Genomic DNA, 22,094 nt, shown 5'->3' with positions numbered 1-22,094 from the left:
GTACATAGCTAGTCCTGCCCTCAGCTGAGAAGTGATACAGTTGTATCCAGTCTAGACAATGCTCTGTGAGCTAAACATCCCGGACTCCAGACTGATACATTGTACATAGCTAGTCCTGCTCTCAGCTGAGAAGTGATACAATTATATCCAGTCTAGACAATGCTCTGTGAGCTAAACACCCTGGACCCCAGACTGATACATTGTATATAGCTAGTCCTGCTCTCAGCTGAGAAGTGATACAATTGTATCCAGTCTAGACAATGCTCTATGAGCTAAACATCCTGGACTCCAGACTGATACATTGTACATAGCTAGTCCTGCTCTCAGCTGAGAAGTATATACAATTGTATCCAATCTATAGACAATGCTCTGTGAGTTAAACATCCTGGACTCCAGACTGATACATTGTACATAGCTAGTCCTGCCCTCAGCTGAGAAGTGATACAATTGTATTCAGTCTAGACAATGCTCTGTGAGCTAAACATCCTGGACTCCAGACTGATACATTGTACATAGCTAGTCCTGCTCTCAGCTGAGAAGTGATACAATTGTATCCAGTCTAGACAATGCTCTGTAAGCTAAACATCCTGGACTCCAGACTGATACATTGTACATAGCTAGTCCTGCTCTCAGCTGAGAAGTGATACAATTGTATCCAGTCTAGACAATGCTCTGTGAGCTAAACATCCTGGACTCCAGACTGATACATTGTACATAGCTAGTCCTGCTCTCAGCTGAGATGTGATAATTGTATCCAGTCTAGACAATGCTCTGTGAGCTAAACATCCCGGACCCCAGACTGATACATTGTACATAGCTAGTCCTGCTCCCAGCTGAGAAGTGATACAATTGTATCCAGTCTAGACAATGCTCTGTGAGCTAAACATCCTGGACTCCAGGCTGATACATTGTATATAGCTAGTCCTGCTCTCAGCTGATAAGTGATACAATTGTATCCAGTCTAGACAATGCTCTTTGAGCTAAACATAGTGAATTGTATGTATCACTTCTCAGCTGAGACCAGGACTAGCTATGTACAATGTATCAGTCTGGAGTCCAGGCTGTTTAGCTCACAGAGCATTGTCTAGACTGGATACAATTGTATCACTTCTCGGCTGAGAGCAGGACTAGCTATGTACAATGTATCAGTCTGGAGTCCAGGATGTTTAGCTCACAGAGCATTGTCTAGACTGGATACAATTGTATCACTTCTCAGCTGTTCGGCATAGAACGCTATAGAATGTACATGAGCAGGAACTCTTGTCTATCGCCAGACTCCCTGCCCCTTTACTATAGTGAGGAGCCGTGTGTACAATGTCAGCATCATCACTCAATATACAGTGGCGGCCGGTGTCAACCCCTCGGGGCCTTTATTCAAATATACTGATAAATTGATAATATTAAACAGCATGAAGGTAAACAAGATCATGTCTATAACCGTTATATGCTATAAAGTCACCTGTACAAGGATAATAAGTTACAACATCACATGGTCAAGGATGTTCACTGAAATCTGACCCTCACAACTGCCTATTTATGTACTTGGGTAATGTGGGGTAAATGAGGTACCCATGGCAGTGCCCTAAGCCTATCTGTATAGTGAGAAGGACATTTATTACACCTGTTATGTAGTTATTTGGAACCCCTTAGAATTGGTTGTTCTTTATTTAAAAATGTGATATAAGACTTAGCATCTAAGTCTGATCTATAAGAGAAAACAAAAAGTATATAAGAATACAAGAAGTACAGAAGAATGTAAAAACTACACAAACAACACATCAATGGTTAACCTAATCTAAGATTCACACCATGTAGAATCTGTGTAAGATGTGAAGGGTAAATGTGACCGGTTACCCAGAGATACAGGGGTCAGAGATACATCATAGGGATACATTACTGGGATACATCACAGAGATACAGGGGTCAGGGATACATCACTGTGATAAATCACTGGGAAACCTCACTGGGATACATCACTGGGATACATCACAGAGATACAGGGGTCAGGGATATGTGGCTGCCCAGTACAGGAGTTTCACTGTTGTTAAGAGGGGGAGTTTGTGGTGGCCCAGTACAGGAGTTGCACTCCTGTACCCTTTCTGTCCTGTGTGGCGGACTCTATTTCAGTGTCCCCTGAGTCCATCCTTAATGTATATACCTCAAATGGTTAATAAGTGCTTTATGTTATGTATGAGAATGTCTTTATAATGTTATATGCCTTTAAATGTTGTTACCAAGTTCTGTGTAACTAGGGAAGGTGCCAGTGACCAGGTGACTTGTGTGGGGCCAGGGATACATCACTGAGATACATCACAGGGATACAGGGGTTAGGGATAAATGAGAGGGATACAGGGGTCAGGGATACATCTGTGGTATGGCAGGGTGTGAGGTGCAGGGCAGATGTTGTTACTCTTGGGGCATATGGCATTAACCCCTTGTATTCGTGATGCCAGGGCATAGTTTAGCCTATAACCACCTGAAGGTATACCGCTGGATCCTAGGCTAGGCACAGGGACAATGAAGACACCGTCACCAAGTTACGGACAATGGTAGCTTTACTGAGGGTAGATAGATGGTAAAGTCTATACAGTTCAGCCAGGGCCCAAGGAGGTGACCAGTGACACAGAGGCCTCACAGGCTTGCTGGGACTTGTGGTTGGATGGGATAATTTAATGCAGGCCATGCTGGGTAGACAGATGACTTGACTTGACTCATAAAGCTGTGACTTTATCTTACTTGACTTGATGGCGGCTGCAGGACTGGACTTTGAGGTCTCCAACACTCTGGACACACACACTAGACAAGACTGCACTGGACCTCAGCAGAGGAGAGAGAGAAGATCCACCCAGGGCTTATATGGGGAGACTAGCAGGGAGCCCATAGGTCACTCTGGGGGTCAGCTGGTCACTGGTACCTCCTGGGTAACAATCACATGGTACATTTTATTAAAGGTATAACACCACACAGCATAATGCATAACATATTTACACTGCAGGGGGCCCTTGGAACACGGAGGGACGGAACACGGAGGGACAGAAAACACTGCAGGGGGCCCTTGGAACACGGAGGGACGCTGCCTGACAGGACAGGGAGGGTACGGGGTAACACTATCCCAAACTGGGCCACCACACATCACAGAGATATATCACAGGGATACGGGGGTCAGGTATACATCACTGAGATACATCACAGGGGTCAGGTATATATCACTGAGATACATCACAGAGATACAGGGCTCAGGTATACATCACTGAGATACAGGGGTCAGGTATATATCACTGAGATACATCACAGAGATACAGGGGTCAGGTATATATCACTGAGAAACATCACAGAGATACAGGGGTCAGGTATATATCACTGAGATACAGGGGTCAGGTATATATCACTGAGATACATCACAGAGATACAGGGGTCAGGTATATATCACTGAGATACAGGGGTCAGGTATATATCACTGAGATACATCACTGAGATACAGGGGTCAGGTATATATCACTGAGATACATCACAGAGATACAGGGGTCAGGTATATATCACTGAGATACATCACTGAGATACAGGGGTCAGGTATATATCACTGAGATACAGGGGTCAGGTATATATCACTGAGATACAGGGGTCAGGTATATATCACTGAGATACATCACAGAGATACAGGGGTCAGGTATATATCACTGAGATACAGGGGTCACGTATATATCACTGAGATACAGGGGTCAGGTATATATCACTGAGATACAGGGGTCAGGTATATATCACTGAGATACAGGGGTCAGGTATATATCACTGAGATACATCACTGAGATACAGGGGTCAGGTATATATCACTGAGATACAGGGGTCAGGTATATATCACTGAGATACAGGGGTCAGGTATATATCACTGAGATACAGGGGTAAGGTATATATCACTGAGATACATCACAGAGATACAGGGGTCAGGTATATATCACTGAGATACATCACATGGATACAGGGGTCAGGTATATATCACTGAGATACAGGGGTCAGGTATATATCACTGAGATACATCACAGAGATACAGGGGTCAGGTATATATCACTGAGATACAGGGGTCAGGTATATATCACTGAGATACATCACAGAGATACAGGGGTCAGGTATATATCACTGAGATACATCACATGGATACAGGGGTCAGGTATATATCACTGAGATACAGGGGTCAGGTATATATCACTGAGATACATCACAGAGATACAGGGGTCAGGTATATATCACTGAGATACAGGGGTCAGGTATATATCACTGAGATACATCACTGAGATACAGGGGTCAGGTATATATCACTGAGATACAGGGGTCAGGTATATATCACTGAGATACATCACTGAGATACAGGGGTCAGGTATATATCACTGAGATACAGAGGTCAGGTATATATCACTGAGATACATCACAGAGATACAGGGGTCAGGTATATATCACTGAGATACATCACATGGATACAGGGGTCAGGTATATATCACTGAGATACAGGGGTCAGGTATACATCACTGAGATACAGGGGTCAGGTATACATCACTGAGATACATCACAGAGATACAGGGGTCAGGTATATATCACTGAGATACAGGGGTCAGGTATACATCACTGAGATACATCACTGAGATACAGGGGTCAGGTATGTATCACTGAGATACAGGGGTCAGGTATATATCACTGAGATACAGGGGTCAGGTATACATCACTGAGATACATCACTGAGATACAGGGGTCAGGTATATATCACTGAGATACAGGGGTCAGGTATACATCACTGAGATACATCACTGAGATACAGGGGTCAGGTATACATCACTGAGATACAGGGGTCAGGTATATATCACTGAGATACATCACAGAGATACAGGGGTCAGGTATATATCACTGAGATACAGAGGTCAGGTATATATCACTGAGATACAGGGGTCAGGTATATATCACTGAGATACATCACTGAGATACAGGGGTCAGGTATATATCACTGAGATACATCACTGAGATACAGGGGTCAGGTATATATCACTGAGATACAGGGGTCAGGTATATATCACTGAGATACAGGGGTCAGGTATATATCACTGAGATACAGGGGTCAGGTATATATCACTGAGATACATCACAGAGATACAGGGGTCAGGTATATATCACTGAGATACAGGGGTCAGGTATATATCACTGAGATACAGGGGTCAGGTATATATCACTGAGATACAGGGGTCAGGTATATATCACTGAGATACATCACTGAGATACAGGGGTCAGGTATATATCACTGAGATACAGGGGTCAGGTATATATCACTGAGATACATCACAGAGATACAGGGGTCAGGTATATATCACTGAGATACATCACAGAGATACAGGGGTCAGGTATATATCACTGAGATACATCACTGAGATACAGAGGTCAGGTATATATCACTGAGATACATCACAGAGATACAGGGGTCAGGTATATATCACTGAGATACAGGGGTCAGGTATATATCACTGAGATACATCACAGAGATACAGGGGTCAGGTATATATCACTGAGATATAGGGGTCAGGTATATATCACTGAGATACATCACAGAGATACAGGGGTCAGGTATATATCACTGAGAAACATCACAGAGATACAGGGGTCAGGTATATATCACTGAGATACATCACTGAGATACAGGGGTCAGGTATATATCACTGAGATACAGGGGTCAGGTATATATCACTGAGATACAGGGGTCAGGTATATATCACTGAGATACAGGGGTCAGGTATATATCACTGAGATACAGGGGTCAGGTATATATCACTGAGATACAGGGGTCAGGTATATATCACTGAGATACAGGGGTCAGGTATATATCACTGAGATACATCACTGAGATACAGGGGTCAGGTATGTATCACTGAGATACAGGGGTCAGGTATATATCACTGAGATACAGGGGTCAGGTATATATCACTGAGATACATCACAGAGATACAGGGGTCAGGTATATATCACTGAGATACAGGGGTCAGGTATATATCACTGAGATACATCACTGAGATACAGGGGTCAGGTATGTATCACAGAGATACAGGGGTCAGGTATATATCACTGAGATACAGGGGTAAGGTATATATCACTGAGATACATCACAGAGATACAGGGGTCAGGTATATATCACTGAGATATAGGGGTCAGGTATATATCACTGAGATACATCACATAGATACAGGGGTCAGGTATATATCACTGAGATACAGGGGTCAGGTATATATCACTGAGATACAGGGGTCAGGTATATATCACTGAGATACAGGGGTCAGGTATATATCACTGAGATACAGGGGTCAGGTATATATCACTGAGATACAGGGGTCAGGTATATATCACTGAGATACATCACAGAGATACAGGGGTCAGGTATATATCCCTGAGATACATCACAGAGATACAGGGGTCAGGTATATATCACTGAGATACAGGGGTCAGGTATATATCACTGAGATACAGGGGTCAGGTATATATCACTGAGATACATCACAGAGATACAGGGGTCAGGTATATATCACTGAGATACATCACAGAGATACAGGGGTCAGGTATATATCACTGAGATACATCACTGAGATACAGGGGTCAGGTATATATCACTGAGATACAGGGGTCAGGTATATATCACTGAGATACAGGGGTCAGGTATATATCACTGAGATACAGGGGTCAGGTATATATCACTGAGATACAGGGGTCAGGTATATATCACTGAGATACAGGGGTCAGGTATATATCACTGAGATGCAAGGGTCAGGTATATATCACTGAGATACATCACTGAGATACAGGGGTCAGGTATATATCACTGAGATACATCACTGAGATACAGGGGTCAGGTATATATCACTGAGATACAGGGGTCAGGTATATATCACTGAGATACATCACAGAGATACAGGGGTCAGGTATATATCACAGAGATACAGGGGTCAGGTATATATCACTGAGATACAGGGGTGAGGGATACATTACTGGGATACATTACTAGGATACATCACTGCGTATCTAGGCAAATTAACCATTGATCTGACATTCTCTATGGGAGCTGTGACGCCACAACCTGGTTCACCATCACCCCAAAAAAGACATAGCTGAGATACAGGGGTCAGGTATGTATCACTGAGATACAGGGGTCAGGTATATATCACTGAGATACAGGGGTCAGGTATATATCACTGAGATACAGGGGTCAGGTATATATCACTGAGATACAGGGGTCAGGTATATATCACTGAGATACAGGGGTCAGGTATATATCACTGAGATACAGGGGTCAGGTATATATCACTGAGATACATCACAGAGATACAGGGGTCAGGTATATATCACTGAGATACAGGGGTCAGGTATATATCACTGAGGTACATCACTGAGATACAGGGGTCAGGTATGTATCACAGAGATACAGGGGTCAGGTATATATCATTGAGATACAGGGGTCAGGTATATATCACTGAGATACAGGGGTCAGGTATATATCACTGAGATACAGGGGTCAGGTATATATCACTGAGATACAGGGGTCAGGTATATATCACAGAGATACAGGGGTCAGGTATATATCACTGAGATACAGGGGTCAGGTATATATCACTGAGATACAGGGGTCAGGTATATATCACTGAGATACATCACAGAGATACAGGGGTCAGGTATATATCACTGAGATACAGGGGTCAGGTATATATCACTGAGATACAGGGGTCAGGTATATATCACTGAGATACAGGGGTCAGGTATATATCACTGAGATACAGGGGTCAGGTATATATCACTGAGATACATCACAGAGATACAGGGGTCAGGTATATATCACTGAGATACAGGGGTCAGGTATATATCACTGAGATACAGGGGTCAGGTATATATCACTGAGATACATCACAGAGATACAGGGGTCAGGTATATATCACTGAGATACATCACAGAGATACAGGGGTCAGGTATATATCACTGAGATACATCACTGAGATACAGGGGTCAGGTATATATCACTGAGATACAGGGGTCAGGTATATATCACTGAGATACAGGGGTCAGGTATATATCACTGAGATACAGGGGTCAGGTATATATCACTGAGATACAGGGGTCAGGTATATATCACTGAGATACAGGGGTCAGGTATATATCACTGAGATACAGGGGTCAGGTATATATCACTGAGATACAGGGGTCACGTATATATCACTGAGATACAGGGGTCACGTATATATCACTGAGATACAGGGGTCAGGTATATATCACTGAGATACAGGGGTCAGGTATATATCACTGAGATACAGGGGTCAGGTATATATCACTGAGATACAGGGGTCAGGTATATATCACTGAGATACATCACAGAGATACAGGGGTCAGGTATATATCACTGAGATACAGGGGTCAGGTATATATCACTGAGGTACATCACTGAGATACAGGGGTCAGGTATGTATCACAGAGATACAGGGGTCAGGTATATATCATTGAGATACAGGGGTCAGGTATATATCACTGAGATACAGGGGTAAGGTATATATCACTGAGATACATCACAGAGATACAGGGGTCAGGTATATATCACTGAGATACATCACAGAGATACAGGGGTCAGGTATATATCACTGAGATACATCACATGGATACAGGGGTCAGGTATATATCACTGAGATACATCACAGAGATACAGGGGTCAGGTATATATCACTGAGATACATCACAGAGATACAGGGGTCAGGTATATATCACTGAGATACAGGGGTCAGGTATATATCACTGAGATACAGGGGTCAGGTATATATCACTGAGATACAGGGGTCAGGTATATATCACTGAGATACAGGGGTCAGGTATATATCACTGAGATACATCACAGAGATACAGGGGTCAGGTATATATCACTGAGATACATCACAGAGATACAGGGGTCAGGTATATATCACTGAGATACATCACTGAGATACAGGGGTCAGGTATATATCACTGAGATACAGGGGTCAGGTATATATCACTGAGATACAGGGGTCAGGTATATATCACTGAGATACAGGGGTCAGGTATATATCACTGAGATACAGGGGTCAGGTATATATCACTGAGATACAGGGGTCAGGTATATATCACTGAGATACAGGGGTCAGGTATATATCACTGAGATACAGGGGTCACGTATATATCACTGAGATACAGGGGTCAGGTATATATCACTGAGATACAGGGGTCAGGTATATATCACTGAGATACAGGGGTCAGGTATATATCACTGAGATACAGGGGTCAGGTATATATCACTGAGATACATCACTGAGATACAGGGGTCAGGTATATATCACTGAGATACATCACAGAGATACAGGGGTCAGGTATATATCACTGAGATACATCACTGAGATACAGGGGTCAGGTATATATCACTGAGATACATCACTGAGATACAGGGGTCAGGTATATATCACTGAGATACAGGGGTCAGGTATATATCACTGAGATACAGGGGTCAGGTATATATCACTGAGATACATCACTGAGATACAGGGGTCAGGTATATATCACTGAGATACATCACAGAGATACAGGGGTCAGGTATATATCACTGAGATACATCACTGAGATACAGGGGTCAGGTATATATCACAGAGATACAGGGGTCAGGTATATATCACTGAGATACAGGGGTCAGGTATATATCACTGAGATACAGGGGTCAGGTATATATCACTGAGATACAGGGGTCAGGTATATATCACTGAGATACAGGGGTCAGGTATATATCACTGAGATACAGGGGTCAGGTATATATCACTGAGATACATCACAGAGATACAGGGGTCAGGTATATATCACAGAGATACAGGGGTCAGGTATATATCACTGAGATACAGGGGTGAGGGATACATTACTGGGATACATTACTAGGATACATCACTGCGTATCTAGGCAAATTAACCATTGATCTGACATTCTCTATGGGAGCTGTGACGCCACAACCTGGTTCACCATCACCCCAAAAAAGACATAGCTGAGATACAGGGGTCAGGTATGTATCACTGAGATACAGGGGTCAGGTATATATCACTGAGATACAGGGGTCAGGTATATATCACTGAGATACAGGGGTCAGGTATATATCACTGATATACAGGGGTCAGGTATATATCACTGAGATACAGGGGTCAGGTATATATCACTGAGATACAGGGGTCAGGTATATATCACTGAGATACATCACAGAGATACAGGGGTCAGGTATATATCACTGAGATACAGGGGTCAGGTATATATCACTGAGATACAGGGGTCAGGTATATATCACTGAGATACAGGGGTCAGGTATATATCACTGAGATACATCACTGAGATACAGGGGTCAGGTATATATCACTGAGATACATCACAGAGATACAGGGGTCAGGTATATATCACAGAGATACAGGGGTCAGGTATATATCACTGAGATACAGGGGTGAGGGATACATTACTGGGATACATTACTGGGATACATCACTGCGTATCTAGGCAAATTAACCATTGATCTGACATTCTCTATGGGAGCTGTGACGCCACAACCTGGTTCACCATCACCCCAAAAAAGACATAGCTGAGATACAGGGGTCAGGTATGTATCACTGAGATACATCACAGAGATACAGGGGTCAGGTATATATCACAGAGATACAGGGGTCAGGTATATATCACTGAGATACAGGGGTGAGGGATACATTACTGGGATACATTACTGGGATACATCACTGCGTATCTAGGCAAATTAACCATTGATCTGACATTCTCTATGGGAGCTGTGACGCCACAACCTGGTTCACCATCACCCCAAAAAAGACATAGCTGATAGTTAATAAATGAAACGATTAAGAAAAAGAGGGAAACAAGGATTTAGAACAGTGGTATCAAACTGTGGCCCTCCAGATGTTGCTAAACTTCAGCTCCTTCATGCCTGAGCAGCCAACGGCTGGGAGATGAAGTTTTGCAACATCTGAAGGGCCACAGTTTGAGACACCACTGATTTAGAACTACTGGTTTTTTCAAGGTGGAATTTTTTTAAGGTGGATTGGTGAGGTACCAAGCTGTAACACCAATGCCTCTTCTTCTTGGCTCCATGTGGTGACATCCACGTCTATACACAGAGAGCCATTCCTGCCGTTCCTGCTACCTGTCCTCTCAGTCATCATCTGTTACGTTCTCATTCCTCGCATTGCTGCGTCACTTCTGCCATCATTTCCTCTCCGTATTGTTTGCTTAGTATCGGGGTGTGATTCTCTGGCCTCACCTCACCTCTTTCAGCTTCGGAATCCGTCTTATCGCACGTTGCGTCTGCAGATCCCTCGTCTTTCCATGTGCGGAGAACAAAACACGGAGCGGCTCCTCCGGTCTCCCGACCGCCTAATAATTACAATGACAGCCATGATAAAGTGCAGAAAAGCTGCAGATATTACACTAGACCTGGATTAAAGGCTTCGAGAGGACAATGAGAGTCATAAAAGAGACAAATCCCATAGAAATAATGAGTCATGAGACCGACAGACATCATCCGAGGAGAACAAACCCAAACTCAATGGATCAAGAAGTCACCTCCGACCCCTGGAGACCACATGACGCTCATCCTCAATGTTCTGCAGATCATCCACTGATTTCCATCTATAGGTTTTACATAATATGCAACAAAGCGTCATTTCTATATAAGCGAAAAGTTCTATAGATTTATATACTAATATCGTTTGTGTTTCAATTCTTCATAATTTTCTAGATCTTACCCTACTGTCCGAAAATGAGTTCCAAACATCCTGGACCCCAGACTGATATATATCCAGTCTAGACAATGCTCTGTGAGCTAAACATCCTGGACTCCAGACTGATACATTGTACATAGCGAGTCCTGCTCTCAGCTGAGAAGTGATACAATTGTATCCAGTCTAGACAATGCTCTGTGAGCTAAACATCCTGGACCCCAGACTGATACATTGTACATAGCTTGTCCTGCTCTCAGCTGAGAAGTGATACAATTGTATCCAGTCTAGACAATGCTCTGTGAGCTAAACATCCTGGACTCCAGACTGATACATTGTACATAGCTAGTCCTGCCCTCAGCTGAGAAGTGATACAATTGTATCCAGTCTAGACAATGCTCTGTGAGCTAAACATCCTGGACTCCAGACTGATACATTGTACATAGCTAGTCCTGCTCTCAGCTGAGAAGTGATACAATTGTATCCAGTCTAGACAATGCTCTGTGAGCTAAACATCCTGGACCCCAGACTGATACATTGTACATAGCTAGTCCTGCTCTCAGCTGAGAAGTGATACAATTGTATCCAGTCTAGACAATGCTCTGTGAGATAAACATCCTGGACTCCAGACTGATACATTGTACATAGCTAGTCCTGCTCTCAGCTGAGAAGTGATACAATTGTATCCAGTCTAGACAATGCTCTGTGAGCTAAATATCCTGGACTCCAGACTGATACATTGTACATAGCTAGTCCTGCTCTCAGCTGAGAAGTGATACAATTGTATCCAGTCTAGACAATGCTCTGTGAGCTAAACATCCTGGACCCCAGACTGATACATTGTACATAGCTAGTCCTGCTCTCAGCTGAGAAGTGATACAATTGTATCCAGTCTAGACAATGCTCTGTGAGCTAAACATCCTGGACCCCAGACTGATACATTGTACATAGCTAGTCCTGCCCTCAGCTGAGAAGTAATATAATTGTATCCAGTCTAGACAATGCTCTGTGAGTTAAGCATCCTGGACTCCAGACTGATACATTGTACATAGCTAGTCCTGCTCTCAGCTGAGAAGTGATACAATTGTATCCAGTCTAGACAATGCTCTGTGAGCTAAACATCCTGGACTCCAGACTGATACATTGTATATAGCTAGTCCTGCTCTCAGCTGAGAAGTGATACAATTGTATCCAGTCTAGACAATGCTCTGTGAGCTAAACCTCCTGGACTCCAGACTGATACATTGTACATAGCTAGTCCTGCTCTCAGCTGAGAAGTGATACAATTGTATCCAGTCTAGACAATGCTCTGTGAGCTAAACCTCCTGGACCCCAGACTGATACATTGTACATATCTAGTCCTGCCCTCAGCTGAGAAGTGATACAATTGTATCCAGTCTAGACAATGCTCTGTGAGCTAAACATCCTGGACCCCAGACTAATACATTGTACATAGCTAGTCCTGCTCTCAGCTGAGAAGTGATACAATTGTATCCAGTCTAGACAATGCTCTGTGAGCTAAACATCCTGGACTCCAGACTGATACATTGTACATAGCTAGTCCTGCCCTCAGCTGAGAAGTAATATAATTGTATCCAGTCTAGACAATGCTCTGTGAGTTAAACATCCTGGACTCCAGACTGATACATTGTACATAGCTAGTCCTGCTCTCAGCTGAGAAGTGATACAATTGTATCCAGTCTAGACAATGCTCTGTGAGCTAAACATCCTGGACTCCAGACTGATACATTGTACATAGCTAGTCCTGCTCTCAGCTGAGAAGTGATACAATTGTATCCAGTCTAGACAATGCTCTGTGAGCTAAACATCCTGGACCCCAGACTGATACATTGTACATAGCTAGTCCTGCTCTCAGCTGAGAAGTGATACAATTGTATCCAGTCTAGACAATGCTCTGTGAGCTAAACATCCTGGACCCCAGACTGATACATTGTACATAGCTCGTCCTGCTCTCAGCTGAGAAGTGATACAATTGTATCCAGTCTAGACAATGCTCTGTGAGCTAAACATCCTGGACTCCAGACTGATACATTGTACATAGCTAGTCCTGCCCTCAGCTGAGAAGTGATACAATTGTATCCAGTCTAGACAATGCTCTGTGAGCTAAACATCCTGGACTCCAGACTGATACATTGTACATAGCTAGTCCTGCTCTCAGCTGAGAAGTGATACAATTGTATCCAGTCTAGACAATGCTCTGTGAGCTAAACATCCTGGACCCCAGACTGATACATTGTACATAGCTAGTCCTGCTCTCAGCTGAGAAGTGATACAATTGTATCCAGTCTAGACAATGCTCTGTGAGATAAACATCCTGGACTCCAGACTGATACATTGTACATAGCTAGTCCTGCTCTCAGCTGAGAAGTGATACAATTGTATCCAGTCTAGACAATGCTCTGTGAGCTAAATATCCTGGACTCCAGACTGATACATTGTACATAGCTAGTCCTGCTCTCAGCTGAGAAGTGATACAATTGTATCCAGTCTAGACAATGCTCTGTGAGCTAAACATCCTGGACTCCAGACTGATACATTGTATATAGCTAGTCCTGCTCTCAGCTGAGAAGTGATACAATTGTATCCAGTCTAGACAATGCTCTGTGAGCTAAACCTCCTGGACTCCAGACTGATACATTGTACATAGCTAGTCCTGCTCTCAGCTGAGAAGTGATACAATTGTATCCAGTCTAGACAATGCTCTGTGAGCTAAACCTCCTGGACCCCAGACTGATACATTGTACATATCTAGTCCTGCCCTCAGCTGAGAAGTGATACAATTGTATCCAGTCTAGACAATGCTCTGTGAGCTAAACATCCTGGACCCCAGACTGATACATTGTACATAGCTAGTCCTGCTCTCAGCTGAGAAGTGATACAATTGTATCCAGTCTAGACAATGCTCTGTGAGCTAAACATCCTGGACCCCAGACTGATACATTGTACATAGCTAGTCCTGCCCTCAGCTGAGAAGTAATATAATTGTATCCAGTCTAGACAATGCTCTGTGAGTTAAGCATCCTGGACTCCAGACTGATACATTGTACATAGCTAGTCCTGCTCTCAGCTGAGAAGTGATACAATTGTATCCAGTCTAGACAATGCTCTGTGAGCTAAACATCCTGGACTCCAGACTGATACATTGTATATAGCTAGTCCTGCTCTCAGCTGAGAAGTGATACAATTGTATCCAGTCTAGACAATGCTCTGTGAGCTAAACCTCCTGGACTCCAGACTGATACATTGTACATAGCTAGTCCTGCTCTCAGCTGAGAAGTGATACAATTGTATCCAGTCTAGACAATGCTCTGTGAGCTAAACCTCCTGGACCCCAGACTGATACATTGTACATATCTAGTCCTGCCCTCAGCTGAGAAGTGATACAATTGTATCCAGTCTAGACAATGCTCTGTGAGCTAAACATCCTGGACCCCAGACTAATACATTGTACATAGCTAGTCCTGCTCTCAGCTGAGAAGTGATACAATTGTATCCAGTCTAGACAATGCTCTGTGAGCTAAACATCCTGGACCCCAGACTGATACATTGTACATAGCTAGTCCTGCCCTCAGCTGAGAAGTAATATAATTGTATCCAGTCTAGACAATGCTCTGTGAGTTAAGCATCCTGGACTCCAGACTGATACATTGTACATAGCTAGTCCTGCTCTCAGCTGAGAAGTGATACAATTGTATCCAGTCTAGACAATGCTCTGTGAGCTAAACATCCTGGACTCCAGACTGATACATTGTATATAGCTAGTCCTGCTCTCAGCTGAGAAGTGATACAATTGTATCCAGTCTAGACAATGCTCTGTGAGCTAAACCTCCTGGACTCCAGACTGATACATTGTACATAGCTAGTCCTGCTCTCAGCTGAGAAGTGATACAATTGTATCCAGTCTAGACAATGCTCTGTGAGCTAAACCTCCTGGACCCCAGACTGATACATTGTACATATCTAGTCCTGCCCTCAGCTGAGAAGTGATACAATTGTATCCAGTCTAGACAATGCTCTGTGAGCTAAACATCCTGGACCCCAGACTAATACATTGTACATAGCTAGTCCTGCTCTCAGCTGAGAAGTGATACAATTGTATCCAGTCTAGACAATGCTCTGTGAGCTAAACATCCTGGACTCCAGACTGATACATTGTACATAGCTAGTCCTGCCCTCAGCTGAGAAGTAATATAATTGTATCCAGTCTAGACAATGCTCTGTGAGTTAAACATCCTGGACTCCAGACTGATACATTGTACATAGCTAGTCCTGCTCTCAGCTGAGAAGTGATACAATTGTATCCAGTCTAGACAATGCTCTGTGAGCTAAACATCCTGGACTCCAGACTGATACATTGTACATAGCTAGTCCTGCTCTCAGCTGAGAAGTGATACAATTGTATCCAGTCTAGACAATGCTCTGTGAGCTAAACATCCTGGACCCCAGACTGATACATTGTACATAGCTAGTCCTGCTCTCAGCTGAGAAGTGATACAATTGTATCCAGTCTAGACAATGCTCTGTGAGCTAAACATCCTGGACCCCAGACTGATACATTGTACATAGCTAGTCCTGCTCTCAGCTGAGAATTAATAATTGTTTCCAGTCTAGAAAATGCTCTGTGAGCTAAACAGCCTTGACCCCAGACCAATACACGTGCAGCTGCTGCTGGCATGTTTATCTCACAGAGCATTGTCTTTCTTGTTCTCTCATTAATGGAGACCCTCTTCAAGCCCAAGTATCTTGTGGCTGTGCAGACTAATATCTACAGATACTTGGAAGCAGCAGAAGACATGAACCACCTCCAGGCAGGCGCTGCCAGAAACCTCTGTTTGTTTGGAGCATTAAGTACATTAAGTACAGAGGAGCTGAGCTCAGCAACGCTAAAAAGCGCAAGAACAGCGGCCGCTCCCCAACCTGCAATAACTATCCTCCGCTCTCCATCATAACAAATCATTAATGTAATATCTGGAGCAGCGGGTGGAGCGCATCACCACCCCGAGGGGCCACACAGAGCCAAGAGCCACAACCCGCAACCAAACACAACAGGATTAATGTGATTATATCTAATTATCAGGATTATTTACTGCTATGGTGCAAGATGGAAACCTGAAACTTACAGGAAATGAGATGGAAGAGAGGGAGGAAGAGAGGGAGGAAGAGAGGAAGGAAGAGAGGGAGGAAGAGAGGGAGGAAGAAAGGAAGGAAGAGAGGGAGGAAGAGAGAAAAAAAAGAGAGGGAGGAAGGAAGAGAGGGAGGAAGAGAGGGAGGAAGAGAGGAAGGAAGAGAGGGAGGAAGAGAGGGAGGAAGAAAGGAAGGAAGAGAGGGAGGAAGAGAGAAAAAAAAGAGAGGGAGGAAGGAAGAGAGGGAGGAAGAGAGGGAGGAAGAAAGGAAGGAAGAGAGGGAGGAAGAGAGAAAGGAAGGAAGAGATGAAGGAAGAAAGAGAGGGAGGAAATGAGATAGGAAGGAAGAGAGGGAGGAAGAGAGGGAGGAAGAAAGGAAGGAAGAGAGGGAGGAAGAGAGAAAAAAAAGAGAGGGAGGAAGGAAGAGAGGGAGGAAGAGAGGGAGGAAGAAAGGAAGGAAGAGAGGGAGGAAGAGAGAAAGGAAGAGATGAAGGAAGAAAGAGAGGGAGGAAATGAGATAGGAAGGAAGAGAGGGAGGAAGAGAGGGAGGAAGAAAGGAAGGAAGAGAGGGAGGAAGAGAGAAAAAAAGAGAGGGAGGAAGGAAGAGAGGGAGGAAGAGAGGGAGGAAGAGAGGGAGGAAGAAAGGAAGGAAGAGAGGGAGGAAGAGAGGGAGGAAGAAAGGAAGGAAGAGAGGGAGGAAGAGAGAAAGGAAGAGAGGGAGGAAGAGAGGAAGGAAGAGAGGAAGGAAGGAAGAGATGAAGGAAGGAAGAGAGGGAGGAAGAGATGAAGGAAGAGAGGGAGTAAGAGAGGGAGGAAGGAAGAGAGGGAGGAAGAGAGATAGGAACATAGGAAGGAAGAGAGGGAGGAAGAGAGGGAGGAAGAAAGGAAGGAAGAGAGGGAGGAAGAGAGAAAGGAAGAGAGGCAGGAAGAGAGGAAGGAAGGAAGAGAGGAAGGAAGAGATGAAGGAAGAGAGGGAGGAAGAAAGGAAGGAAGAGAGGGAGGAAGAGAGAAAGGAAGAGAGGGAGGAAGAGAGGAAGGAAGAGAGGAAGGAAGGAAGAGATGAAGGAAGGAAGAGCGGGAGGAAGAGATGAAGGAAGAGAGGGAGTAAGAGAGGGAGGAAGGAAGAGAGGGAGGAAGAGAGATAGGAACAGAGGAAGGAAGAGAGGGAGGAAGAGAGGGAGGAAGAGAGGGAGGAAGAAAGGAAGGAAGGAAGAGAGGGAGGAAGAGAGAAAGGAAGAGAGGCAGGAAGAGAGGAAGGAAGGAAGAGATGAAGGAAGGAAGAGAGGGAGGAAGAGATGAAGGAAGAGAGGGAGGAAGAGAGGGAGGAAGGAAGAGAGGGTGGAAGGGAGGGAGGAAGAAAGGAAGGAAGAGAGGGAGGAAGGAAGAGAGGGAGGAAGAGATGAAGGAAGAGAGGGAGGAAGAGAGCGAGGAAGGAAGAGAGGGAGGAAGAGATGAAGGAAGAGAGGGAGGAAGATAGGGAGGAAGAGAGTGAGGAACAGATGGAGGAAGAGAGGTAGGAACAGAGGAAGGAAGACAGGAAGGAAGAGAGGGAGGAAGAGAGGGAGGGAGGAGGAGAGGGAGGAAGAGAGGGAGGAAGGAAGAGAGATAGGACGAGAGGGAGGAAGAGAGAAAGGAAGAGAGGGAGGAAGAGAGGAAGGAAGGAAGAGATGAAGGAAGGAAGAGAGGGAGGAAGAGATGAAGGAAGAGAGGGAGGAAGAGAGGGAGGAAGGAAGAGAGGGAGGAAGGGAGGGAGGAAGAAAGGAAGGAAGAGAGGGAGGAAGGTAGAGAGGGAGGAAGAGATGAAGGAAGAGAGGGAGGAAGAGAGGGAGGAAGAGAGGGAGGAAGGAAGAGAGGGAGGAAGAGATGAAGGAAGAGAGGGAGGAAGAGAGGGAGGAAGAGAGGGAGGAACAGAGGGAGGAAGAGAGGAAGGAAGAGAGGTAGGAACTGAGGAAGGAAGACAAGAAGGAAGAGAGGGAGGAAGAGAGGGAGGGAGGAAGAGAGGGAGGAAGAGAGGGAGGAAGGAAGAAAGAAAGGACGAGAGGGAGGAAGAAAGGAAGGAAGAGAGGGGGGAATAGAGGGAGGAAGAGAGGGAGGAAGAGAGGGAGGAAGAAAGGAAGGAAGAGAGGGAGGAAGAGAGGGAGGAAGGAAGAGAGGGAGGAAGAAAGGAAGGACGAGAGGGAGGAAGAGAGGGAGGAAGAGAGGAAGGAAGAGAGGGAGGAAGGGAGAAAGGAAGAGAGGGAGGAAGAGAGGGAGGAAGAGAGAAAGGAAGAGAGGGAGGAAGAGAGGGAGGAAGAAAGGAAGAGAGGGAGGAAGAGAGGGAGGAAGAGAAGGAGGAAGAAAGGAAGGACGACAGGGAGGAAGAGAGGGAGGAACAGAGGAAGGAAGAGAGGGAGGAAGATAGGGAGGAACAGAGGGAGGAAGAGTGAGAGGAAGAGAGGGAGGAAGAGAAGGAGGAAGAAGGGAAGGATGAGAGGGAGGAAGAGAGGGAGGAAGAGAGGGAGGAACAGAGGGAGGAACAGAGGAAGGAAGAGAAGGAGGAAGAGAGGGAGGAAGAGAGGGAGGAACAGAGGGAGGAAGAGAGGGAGGAAGAGAGGGAGGAAGAGAGGAAGGAAGAGAGGGAGGAAGAGAGGGAGGAAGAGAGGGAGGAACAGAGTAAGGAAGAGAGGGAGGAAGAGAGAAAGGAAGGAAGAGCGGAAGCAAGAGAGGAAGGAAGAGAGAAAGGAAGAGAGGGAGGAAGAGAGGGAGGAAAGGAGAAGGAGAGGGGGGAAGAGAGAAAGAGAGGGAGGAAGAGAGGGAGGAAGAGAGGGAGGAAGAGAGGGAGGAACAGAGGAAGGAAGAGAGGGAGGAAGAGAGAAAGGAAGGAAGAGCGGAAGCAAGAGAGGAAGGAAGAGAGAAAGGAAGAGAGGGAGGAAGAGAGGGAGGAAAGGAGAAAGAGAGGGGGGAAGAGAGAAAGAGAGGGAGGAAGAGAGGGAGGAAGAGAGGGAGGAAGAGAGGGAGGAACAGAGGAAGGAAGAGAGGGAGGAAGAGAGAAAGGAAGGAAGAGCGGAAGCAAGAGAGGAAGGAAGAGAGGGAGGAAAGGAGAAAGAGAGGGAGGAAGAGAGAAAGGAAGGAAGAGAGGGAGGAACAGAGGAATGAACAGAGGAAGAAAGAGAGGGAGGAAGAGAGGGAGGAAGAGAGAAAGGAAGGAAGGAAGGAAGAGAGGGAGGAAGGAAGAGAGGGAGAAAGGGAGAGAGGGAGAAAGGAAGGAAGAGAGGGAGAAAGGAAGGAGGAGAGGGAGGTAGGGAGGGAGGAAGAGAGAAAGGAAGGAAGAGAGGGAGGAAGAGAGAAAGGAAGGAAGAAGGAGAGAAAGGAAGGACGAGAGGGAGGAAGAGAGGGAGGAAGAGAGGGAGGAACAGAGGGAGGAAGAGAGGAAGGAAGAGAGGGAGGAAGAGAGGGAGGAACAGAGGAAGGAAGAGAGGGAGGTAGAGAGAAAGGAAGGAAGAGCGGAAGCAAGAGAGGAAGGAAGAGAGAAAGGAAGAGAGGGAGGAAGAGAGGGAGGAAGAGAGGGAGGAAAGGAGAAAGAGAGGGGGGAAGAGAGAAAGAGAGGGAGGAAGAGAGGAAGAGAGGGAGGAAGGAAGAGAGGGAGGAACAGAGGAAGGAAGAGAGGGAGGAAGAGAGAAAGGAAGGAAGAGCGGAAGCAAGAGAGGAAGGAAGAGAGGGAGGAAGAGAGAAAGGAAGAGAAGGAGAAAGAGAGGGAGGAAGAGAGAAAAGAAGGAAGAGAGGGAGGAACAGAGGAATTAATAGAGGAAGAAAGAGAAGGAGGAAGAGAGGGAGGAAGAGAGAAAGGAAGGAAGGAAGGAAGAGAGGGAGAAAGGGAGAGAGGGAGAAAGGAAGGAAGAGAGGGAGAAAGGAAGGAGGAGAGGGAGGTAGGGAGGGAGGAAGAGAGAAAGGAAGGAAGAGAGGGAGGAAGAGAGAAAGGAAGGAAGGAAGAGAGAAATGAAGGAAGAGAGGGAGGAAAGGAGAAAGGAAGGAAGAGAGCGAGAAAGGAAGGAAGGAAGGGAGTGAGGAAGGAAGGAAGGAAGGAAGAGAGAGAAGAGGGGAGAGAGAGGAAGGAAGGAGTAGACAGAAGTAGCTGCTATGCTGCTGCTGATAGTATTACTACTGCAGCTACCTCTGAAACTATTACTACTAATGCTACTACTTCTGCTTCTATTACTACTACTACTGCAACTACTACTATTACTACTGCTTTTATTATTACTTCTACTACTAATCAACAAAAGAAGAAGGTCCGGCACGTTAGGTGGTGGATAAAATAAGCTTTCCTTTATTCACAAATCTTGACACGATTCACATACAGAAAAAGGGCTGACGCATTTCACCTACGTTGAGGCTTAATTGTAGACGTGAGTCTACGATTAAACCTCAACGTAGGTGAAACGCGTCAGAGCTTTTTCTGTATGTGAATCGTGTCAAGATTTGTGAATAAAGGAAAGCTTATTTTATCCACCACCTAACGTGCCGACCTTCTTCTTTTGTTGATTGGACTTTTGGCCAAGGGCGGTATCGGCCGGTCCCGGGCACAGGTGAGACACCTGGATGTTCAGTGAGAGTGGACTCCACAGCCTCAATTGCTACTTCTACTACTACTACAACTGCTGCTGCTAATACTAGTGCAAGTACTACTTTTACTATATCCACTGCATCTGCTTCTACTACTACTACACTGCTCAAAAAATAAAGGTAACGCTGCGATAACACATCTAGATCTGAATGAATGAACTAATCGTACGAAATCCTTTCCTCTTTACATAGTTGAATGTGACAACAAAATCACCAAAAATTATCAATGGAAATCAAATGTATCAACCCATGGAGGTCTGGATATGGAGTCACCCTCAAAATCACAGTGGAAAACCCCACTACAGGCTGATCCAACTTTATGTAATGTCCTTAATACAAGTCCCAATGAGGCTCAGTAGTGTGTGTGGCCTCCACGTGCCCGTATGACCTCTCTACAACGCCTGGGCATGATCCTGATGAGGTGGAGGATGGTCTCCTGAGGGATGTCCTCCCAGACCTGGACTAAAGCATCCGCCAACTCCTGGACAGTCTGAGGTGGATGGAGCGAGACGTCCCAGATGTGCTCAATCGGATTCAGGGGAACGGGCGGCCAGTCCATAGCATCAATGCCTTCCTCTTGTAGGAA

The sequence above is a fragment of the Hyla sarda genome, unplaced genomic scaffold (assembly GCF_029499605.1).
Source record: "Hyla sarda isolate aHylSar1 unplaced genomic scaffold, aHylSar1.hap1 scaffold_357, whole genome shotgun sequence".
In the NCBI taxonomy this organism is placed as follows: Eukaryota; Metazoa; Chordata; class Amphibia; order Anura; family Hylidae; genus Hyla; species Hyla sarda.
This window is presented reverse-complemented; position numbering follows the sequence as displayed.